Raw genomic sequence first — 10902 nt, 5'->3', positions numbered from 1 at the left:
CAGTTCCTTTATGTCTTACCTTAGTGAGTCTTAGGATAACTTTGGATAGAAAAACTTCATGGGAAATGAGTTCACTGTAAGATGTAAGAAAAATGGGAGTTCACTGTAATGTTTTATGAGTTCACTGTAAAGTGTGGTCTTGTGTTAAAATTATGGAAGTTTTACCTTATGTTCTGAATGATGAATTATATGTTATTTTGTTACTATATTTATGAAGGTTTTTCTTAATTAGCATGAAAGCCTTATTTGAACTAAAATGTCCCCCTTTTCATGTGTTTTGGCATAATGTCATACTTAGTACAATGCTTGTACTAGCCCCATACTTTTCTGTACTCTATAAGTATTGGTTGAAGGCAAGTGAAGGTTCCTAGAAGGCAAAGCCTGGAAAGTTGACTCTCTCAAGACTCGCTATGCCTCAAATATTCGAAGAAATAGTTTATATTTCTTTAGTTCTTCTTTAAGACTAGTATAAGACTTAATATGTATTTCTTTATATGTAAAGGTCCATGACCCTAAGATATTTAAGATATGTCTTTAAGTTGGCTTGTGACGATGAGACTTACTCCCTAATATTTATAAAAAGATTCTTCTTTCTATTTTTGTGAAAAGTTTTAATTCCACACTACTTTTCATATCTTATGTAATGAATGATAGCTAAGAGGCTCGTATAAGACCTATGAAGGGTCAAGTACGCCTGCTGATGACTCAAGAGTGCTCCCTTATTTTAGGGTGTACTTGCGGGTCATTACACATTTGTAAGAGCAAGACAGAGAAAATGAGCATTAACAACTAGAATGAGAGATTCACAGATCGAGAATGAGAGATTGTGAGATCGAGAAAGAGATATCGAGCGGAAAGAAAGAAAAAGAGAGATTACCTCTTAGTGCACTTCAATTCGAGCAAAAAGAGAAAAATTGATGTGTGCTTCAGCTTAGATCCATCGTAGCCATTGAAGGAAGATTCAAATCAGAGTTCAAATCCATATTGAAGCCATTGAACTTCCAGAATTTTGAGTATGAAGTAAGAATTGACGAAGAGAATTTGGGTATACGAGAATAAAAGAGGATACTTCTTTCTATTGTCTTTTAAAACTAATTGTTATTAAGGTTGCCTTTTAGTGGCTTAAGATTAATTGCTGGTAAATAGTAGCTTAAAACATTATTTAGTTGCAATTATATTATTCTCGCTAAATAAGTGCCACTAAATTCTACTTTTTTTGTAATGTGTCCTCATTTGAGCCATCTCCTCATGAATGTCAGCACTAGATTGATCTTGTGCGGCTTGAACAACGAATGTGCTTCTTCTAGTGTTAGATTTTCTAGTGCTCCATGCCTTATTATTTCAAGAAATGTTCTCTAATTAATCAACAATCTCCTCAAAAGTGCACTCACCATAGGAATCCTCCAGCGATAATATCTAGCACAACGTTTTCTTTATCATCCTGCCCTCTGCAGAAATACTCATCCAATGACTCATCATCTATTTGATGATTCGGAGCTCTTCTGATAAATGTAGTTAATCTATCCCAAGAACTTCTCACAAACTCTCGAGGTAGTGCAACAAAATTATTCAACTCGTCCTTGTGGTTAAGCTTCTTAGACACTAGGAAATACTTTGCCATGAACACTCGATGCAAATGGTCCCATGTATGAATTGAATTACATGAAAGATCAGCAAACCACACCGCAACATCACCGGTCAATGATAGAGGGAATAATCTCAACTTTATGACACATATCCAACTTTGTTCACCCTACACAACTCTTACAGACAATTCTAAATTTAGACATGTGATCATGAAGATCATCCAAACCTATCCTTGAAAACAACCCTCTCGTTGTAAGCATCTACGTAATATTGGTGGTCACCATATATGTTTGCCCTGGAGGTAGAAGAGGAAGAACAAGGGGTCCTTCCGATTCTACTCTATTGAAGTCAACCCTGTAGTTATCAAGCAACCTCAGTGTTGGTGGGTTCTTCTATGCATCTTTGATTAGATTTCCACCATGAACCTGAGCTTGCATATTAACAACCCAAGAATCTACAATTGTACTCTATCATCTAGATTCTCTCTAATTTGATTGATGTGGACCCCTTGATTATACATTTTTAGCAAAATTTTGCTAACTCTGGATCATAGTGGGTCAGTGGTTCACCTCGACTCCGTGTACTTGACATACACTAGAGTAGAAACCCATAGAGAACAAAAACAAAAGAAAACGTAAGATCAGGAAATACTTGACTAAAATTCAATAATGTTGTTGAACTTAACCTAAAAGTTGTATTTCCTGGCAGCGACATCAAAATTTGATACACTTTAATTACACTTTCCTAAAGAAATATAATCGGTTGTCGTCAATTAAAGAACCCATCTTGTAGGTGGGGGTTGATTCCATGAGGATTATGGTTCAGGATTAAAGTAATTAAAAAGGGGGGTTGTAAGCAACTAACTAATTGTTGTTTAAGTAACAAGTGAGCAGGATTCAAACTACAAGTTTTCAATAAGCTCTTAACGCGGTAATCCTAATAATAGTAATCCTTTCCTAGTGATTTACATACAAAGGTGGTAAGATAGTTATCCCTATGTGATTGGTTCTCCATATAGGGAATTTCATTACGCACATTGGTCCGGTTATGAGTGTATACTTTAGTAACCCTTACCTTTAACCCATATTAAACATCACATCAATGTATGACTTAGTTTTCACCCTCGCACCAATTGACATTAGACTATTAGATAACATACACTAAATATCTACAATTAGTTCTTTTCTAATTAGTTATATCCTTGATTCGGCAAGTAGCAACAAGGCTAACGCTCGCCACCATTAAAAAGACTTCTAAGTGAAAGAATTAACAATACATGCATGAAATCTATTCAAGAATTACTTAATTGTTATTCATACGTTGTTAATTGTTTATGGTTCCCACAACCCTAGTTGCGGATTTAGCTACTCATGATTGAAATAAAACAATTCATGTTTTGATAAGAAGAATTCATGAACTTACAATTAGAGTAGAAGAGACCCAAAATCTCCAATTAAATTGCAAAGTCAAAATCTTCTAAAACGGTATCCGAAATTCAATTTGCTAAAGTTTAAAATTAATTCCAGTAAATATCAAGAAAAAGAAGTAAACAATGATTTCGAACCCTTCAAAATGAGGTTTACACACCCTATCTATAGAAAAAATATTCTAAACAAAAAGGAAATAAGCAGTCTGGACGCGGTTTCTATCGACGACATGACCTACGGACCGTGGGTCCTCTTTTATAGTTCTACACTTAGGATTTTTAATCAGGTACTGGAACTTCAACCTTCTGAATCCATTGACGGATGTGCAAGATGGCCCGTATGTCAACCTACAGTCTATGGATTGCTTTGTAGTTCGGTACTTGGTTAGAATTCTCTGATGATCCATCCACACATTATCAACGACGGCCCTTCAGAGGTCCTAAGGTTCGTGGGTGGATACTTCAGTATAATTTCATTTATCATCTCCAGTGACTGCATTCTCCAATCTTATTTCCTGCAAACATATCACAAAAAATTTAATACAATATGGCTCTATACACACATAACTTTTACGTGAAAAGCATTAAAAATACCGTAAACTCACGGTACATTAATGATGTGCTCAGATATCAAGGTTATTTGTGTGTTCCCATTGTTGATGACTTGAGGGAACATATCTTGTAGCTCCATTCAACTTTGTAAGAACTCAAGAAAGCTAATTTCAATTATGAGTCAACCTTTTAAAGTTTTGTTACAAGAAGTAGATGATGCCTTTTGTTCTTGCTCGGTATTTGAAGTTAATTTTTCTTAGGTATTGATATTGCAGTAAAATCATCACTGGCTTGTGTACTTTCATGTTGCAATCCCATTAGATGCACAATAGTATTAACCTACAATTAAAAGGATTAGAAAAATTGTATATTCATAACTCAAAGTTAATATAATCGTGATAAAAAAAAAGAGAGAAAACATTCACTTTGGATTGTTAACGTTCTTGAAATACTACCAATGATTTGTACTTCTAAGACTTCTTAATCAATAACTTCAACTTGATTCGATCCTTTGCCTCTTTCAAAATCAATCATTGTTGTTTTTGCTTGTCTCTTGGAAGTCTCATTTACTATTAAAGGGTAACATGGTTTGACCCAGATTTCTCCACAAAAACTTTCAAATTATCCTAAAAACTTTTCATGAGATCTCTCCCACCAATATGGATATAGGGTAGTGTAAAGCTTTTTTTGTGGAAGTTATCACAAAGGTAAATGTCACCTTAGATATATTAGCACATGATCAAAAATATGCCAATATCTTAGGCCCTCAACGAGCGACTCAACACAAATATTATTTTCTAAATAATCACGAATATCTTGATGGAGACCAAATTGGAGACTAAATTGATGCGAACTATATGGCTCAATGACAAAGAAACCCCCCCCCCCCCTATGAAAGATAATTGAAACGAAGGCTCATAAGATAAGCTGACTATAACTCTGACTTTTTGTTATCATTAAATATAATAGGTTAGGTGAGGCCTTATAAGTATGATTGCATTCTATACAATACTTTCCTCGATAAACGCGCTTCCTTGCCTGGTCTTGCTCAAAATATTTTGCAGCACTTTCCCCCGGATATACCACCATTCTTGGGAAAGAAGGCCCATTAGTAAGAATATAGTGTAATTAAGATAGTAAGCAAGACAATCATAAGCATAATGAATGGGAAAACAAACTTTTATATGGTCTAACTTTGAAGAATTTGAAATTTTATTCAAGTCATGATAAATGTTCGCTAAGACTGGGATCTCAAGGCCTAACCCTTTGACCGTTCACCGTCAAGCTTGTTATCTTGAAAGTTTCAGGCTGAATAAAATTCCCTTCTTTAGATGGAAATACAAAATCACATAACCAACATGAAAAAAGGTTGTATAATAAGTCTCATGTTTTCGGTGTTGCGCTCCAAGCTTAAAAGATACCGTCCCTTGAGCACTTGAACATGTATTTATCTCGATTGGTATTTCACCTGTTGGATTATGTGTATATGACAAGAATCAAGACTTATTCTCTTTTCCTAGGGGAGCTATCTCTTATCTTAGTCCTTTCTTACACCAAAATTGTATCCATTCATTAAAAGAGACCCCTACATTACTATTGTTTTCCTCTTAAGATGATGAAAGGTAAAAATCATATACTCACAAGTTTGAGGAAGAAACTTTTCCCTCTTGTCATCGAAACCCGTAAGTTCTATGGCATTAGGTACCACTTCTTCATAAGGGACTCCGCTAATTGGCAAGCCATCAAGAGTATGCAAATCCCAAATGTAAGTAATGTATTTGTTTGGGGACACCAAACCTCACAAAAGTATTGAATAATACTAGAGTCCCGATGATACGTAAAAAGAGAAGCAAATACACCGTCACGAATATTAGTGTTGTTTAAACTTTGTCCATTTCCTTAGGACCATTTTTCCTCTCTAGTAGACCAAAATACAATGATATTCATCTTCAAACACAATATTGTCTCCCCAATGAAACTCGTCTTGAATCATGCGACGACCTAAATTTGAAAAAGTGCATGTGATAGTTATACCTTGAGGATATTGTATCTCAAGATACCATACTTTATAAACTTTGTTAGATTTGTGATCATATCAAAAGGTCCAATTTTTCATATGAAGTGTGTTCCTCAATTGTGGTCATGGGTCAATATAACGACCAACTAAAGGGTTTTGGACCAGAAAATTGGTCTCCATTATGCTACCCTACATTCCAATGATGAGATATTTGAGTTTAGAAAATAGGCAAGTGTAATCCTCAAACAAAACCATTGTTCAAACAGAAAAAAGAAGAAAGAGTGTTAGCGTATGTTTATATAAAAAAAGGTAGCTAAGATGGGGGGGAATAATTTGAGTATTCGTGATCTCATAAAGTCTCAATTAAGTGATCTCAAAGGCAGGGTCGTTAAACACATCCTTTCACACATCAAGATCAAAGTCTTGTATAGTATTCATGATTTTATAAAGCCACAAGTTAGTGATCTCAAGGTGGGGATGGTCAACACAACCTTTCACACCTCAAGATCAAATTTTTGTGTAGTATTCCGGAAATTATAAAGCCTCAAGTTAGTGATATCAAGGCAGGGATGTTCAACACATCCTTTCATACCTCGAGACCAAATTCTTGTATGTATTCAAGACCTAATAAAGTCTCAAGTTAGTGATCTCGAGAGGATGTTAAAAACATCCTTTCACACCTCAAGATCAAATTCTTGTGTAGTATTTGAGATCTTATAAAGCCAAGTTAGTGATCTCAAGCTGGGAATGTTAAACACATACTTTCACACCTCAACATCAAATTCTTGTGTAGTATTCAGGATCTTATTGAGCCTCAAGCTAGTGATCTCAAGGCGGGGATGTTTAACACATTCTTTCACACCTCAAGATCAAATTCTTGTGTAGTGTTCGAGATCTTATAAAGCCTCAAACTAGTGATCTCAAGGCGGGGATGTTCAACACATCCTTTCACACCTTAAGATCAAATTCTTGTATAGTATTCGAGATTTTATAAAGCCTCAAGTTAGTGATCTCAATGTGGGGATGTTCAACACATCCTTTCACACCTCAAGACCAAGTTTTTGTGTAGTATTCGAGACCTTATAAAGCTCAAGTTAGTTATCTCAAGGGGGGATATTAAACACATCCTTTCACACATCAAGGTCAAATTCTTGTGTAGTATTCGAGATCTTATAAAGCCTCAAGTTAGTGATCTCGGGGAGGGGGTGGATGTTCAACACATCATTTCACACCTCAAGATCAAATTCTTGTGTGATAAAGCTCTCCTTTGTGTAGACTTTGCAAAATATAAATATTGCTTATGTTGGTCTCTGAAAAGAAAGTCACAAAAGAAGAAAAAAAAGGAGAACAGAATAAATAAAATAATAAAATGTATAAAATAAGTAAATAAAATACGTGAGCACAAGAATCTCTTTGCCCTGAAGATGGATTCTAATATTCTCTGGATGTGTTCTCACAATATGGAGATAGAAGGTATATTTATAGATGAGAAATACGGTATTGACTCCTACTGGATAAGAATCATAAAAATCCTAGTTGTAATTGGAAATATTTAAGTTAGGAAATTGGAATTATGCAAAGGCATTATGGTGATACACAATTTATATACAAAGTGGATTAGACATACATGAAGATGACGGCTACTATAAAGAGAAAGTTTCATTAAAAGGCCCATTATTAAATGACAGATGGTCGGTCGGTTGAATTAAATGTGAAATTGCACTAAAAGGGGTCATATATTCTACCTTAATGATGATTGTTTGTTCCATGAAAAATTTTTAATGTCAATATTTTAGTTTGTTATGTATCTGATTTATGTTTTTTTACTTATATGATATAAAGAATATAATTATTTAATAAAAAAAATTAGGAGAGAGAATACTTTTAAACACAAACATCACTTGAATTAAAATCTCAGTAGTTACAAATTCAAAAATAAACGACAGAGCACTCATCCCCGTGTTTATCAAACTCTCAATATCGATTTTTTTTTAATTTCCATTGTTAATACTCAATATCTATTGAAGTGAATTCGATTAGATTTTATTTTCTGTAGGCTTGAAACAGATCTATACAACTTTTTTTTTGCAAAAAATTTATCACCATCAAGAGTCATTCCAAGAGCAGGTAGACATTTTGGTATAACATGCATGGTCAAATATCTTCATATTGACAAATTTCTTTTGTAATAATCAACAAACTAGCCATAGTATAGTTAAATTATTAAAGATAGTATGTTGTAATTCTTTGATCGGGTTTAGAATACAAAATGTAGTTTGTTGAACAAAAAAAGAATCGAAAGAAGGAACATGGTAGACGAAGAAAAATAAAGCGAGAGTCAAAGAAGATTGTTCCGAAAAATTGTATTCATACTAGAATTATATTCATATTAATTTCGTTTGTCAATTGTTTTTCTTTTATTCAATATTTGTATTTTTATTAAGAATATAATATTTTTTTAAAATTTTGTAGTCATTCCAATATATATGCCTAATGAACTTGTATTTCTTAAGCATAAATGTATCACACTTCTTTCAAAGTCAATTTGTCTTTTTTAATGAATATTGTATCAATTCTCAACAATTTGTATTATCTTCACTATGTATGCTAATTTTTTCAAAACCTTGTATCATTTCTTAACTTGATTTCATATGTAATGATTAGATTATATTGGGATACAATCAGTAACATTTTTGTAAAAGTTAAAAGAAACATGTATTTGGCAGTCATGTAATGTTGTAGTGTGTGATCATCTCATCTAAAAACTTAAGATTTTAGATAGAGAAAACTTTTATAATTTAATTATATTATCAATAAACCCCCTCACGCTCTGCCCTGATCTTTTTTCATGGGCCAAGCACGTGGAATGAGAATCAATCTCAGGACCTCTGCCCTTTGGTCCATGTTGAAGTGTGTGATCATCTCATCTAAAAGTTTAAGCTGTTAAAGAGAGCACATTTTATTATTATTTAATTATATTCTCAACATGTAATATAATTTTGATCACTTCGATACAATTTTTAGTTTTCACTATGAAATTAAAGTGTCAATTCCAATTTGAATGCTAAAGTGAGCACATGAAATACAAAAGTTATTGGTATACAATTATGATAACATAATAAAAAAGAAATTTCCGGTTTTGGAGAACATCGATTATATCGTAGTTCCAGTTGAGAATTCTTCCTCCAAAATTGTTTGTCAATAGAATTTGAATAACTTGTATTTTATTTGACATACCTATTAGAATTAATACAAACTAATAAAAAAATATAAATATCATTATACAAACTCAAACATGAAAATCATAATAAATACAAATACACATATGTATTGAAATGAATACAATTTAAGAAAGAATACAAGATTCTAGGAGAAAAAATACAATTACTTTGTGAAAAAATAGATGAATAAAAATATGGTTCTTACAGAACTATAAATCTTTTTTGCATACATATTGAAATGAATCTCATATTGTACATAGCCCTTACCACAACTGCAATAGCCGATGCAATCTAATGCCACAAAGTTCTATTGAAAGCGACTGTAGTAAGTATATCTTGGGGGAAACTGTAGCACCTTTGGGGCCATTGAAATTGATCTCAGGTCCATTAGTGCCAATACCATGAAGAGATTCTTACCACCATTCATATGCCTAATAAAACCACATCTTGGAGGAATTTCGAAGAGATGAATTTCTTATACAAGGATAGGAGAGAAAATGATGAATTAACACACAAAAGAGAAATGAGAAATTTGAAGAAAATCTAGAGAGAGGAAAAGTGGATAACGGGGTTTTCTCTTTTTCACCGGATAGTGGAGTCAAAATAAGTCTAATATGGGTCTGATTTGAGAAATAAAAAGAAAATAAGTTAATTATATTAGAATACATTTTATTTGTTAAAATTGACATTTTTAATAATTATTTTAAAATATAGATATTTTTAATAATTACGTTAGAAATTTTAACTAGTTTGCTAATTTTATGTTAATATTTGTTACAACAAATCTTTTTGGGCTATTCTGTTTCTTCAAACATGACAATATATTTTGCCATTCTTTAGCCATTTTGGAATGAGAAATCTATGCTCAACTTATTACTATAGAAGAAGAAGAATAACATCAAGTTAATGTTTCAAGCCTAATCTTTTAAAAGATAAAATATTTCGATAAGTCTTGAATCATAAGACATTTGTAATTATTTAAAATTTATTAATATAAATTTATAAAATAATTCGAAGTATATTAAAATTCATTAATAAATTAGTCTAAATAAATATTATGAATTAATTTAATATAATTGAGTTAATTATTCAAGTTCAATAAATATGGACTTAATTAAAGTCTAAATTAATTAATTTGGACTATAATAGATGAGTCCAGTTTGTTAAGCCCAATTTCATCTCATCACAAGAGCCCATTTTTGGGACCACATGGCACGTGTATCAAAAATAACAAACCCGTTCCATGAAACTCATGTCACTTAAATCTGATTGGTCGAAGGGAATCATTTTTCAATCACAACTTCTCTATTCTTAAAATTATAAATAAGGGTCCTCATAATTAAAAAAAATGACCAAAATTTTTAAATAAGAAGCTAAAGAAAAGCATGTGGTACAAACATCATAAATTTCTCTATAAACTACAAAAGAATTCAAGCATTCAAGTTCAAGAACGATCAAGATCAAGACCATCAGATTCAAGAATTAGCTCGACCTTGAATTCAAAGTTCAGGTCCATCGAAGATTCAAGAATAAGCTCTAAAGCCTTTGAATCTAAGATCAAGTTCAAGACAAATTCAAGATCAAACTTAAGAACCGTAAATTCTATATTTGAAAAAACGAATTCATAGGAGCCATAGAAACTGTAACACTCACACTTTAAATCAATAAATACAATTGTTGTGATACCTTTTCGTCTTGATTATTAGTTTCTCGATGCGGATTTTATTGTGTACACATGCTATTGTATTTTGATTGATAAAATGAGATTAAAAATAAAATTAATTATTTTCTTACTCATTCACAAGTTAAAGTCATTTTAAATGAATAAAAAATCAAAATAAGATTCTTTAAAAACAATTGTCTATTAAGAAAGGGTCATTTTTGGATCAAACTATTAACAAGTAGGAGTATTTTCTTTTTTTTATCAAACTAGTAAATTGGTAATGCCTGGAACACATTTTTATTTAATATCACATAGTTTAAGTGCATTTATTTATTTCTTTTAGCATATTTCCTTTCTACCTTTTTTGGTTAGGGAGAGTGAAAAGAAAGTTTGCAAGCATTTCACATTCACTATTCCTCCCTTACCCCCCCCCCCC

Source organism: Solanum pennellii, chromosome 11 (assembly GCF_001406875.1).
Source record: "Solanum pennellii chromosome 11, SPENNV200".
Classification (NCBI taxonomy): domain Eukaryota; kingdom Viridiplantae; phylum Streptophyta; class Magnoliopsida; order Solanales; family Solanaceae; genus Solanum; species Solanum pennellii.
The sequence above is the reverse complement of the archived record's forward strand: the minus strand, read 5'-3'. Positions refer to the sequence as shown.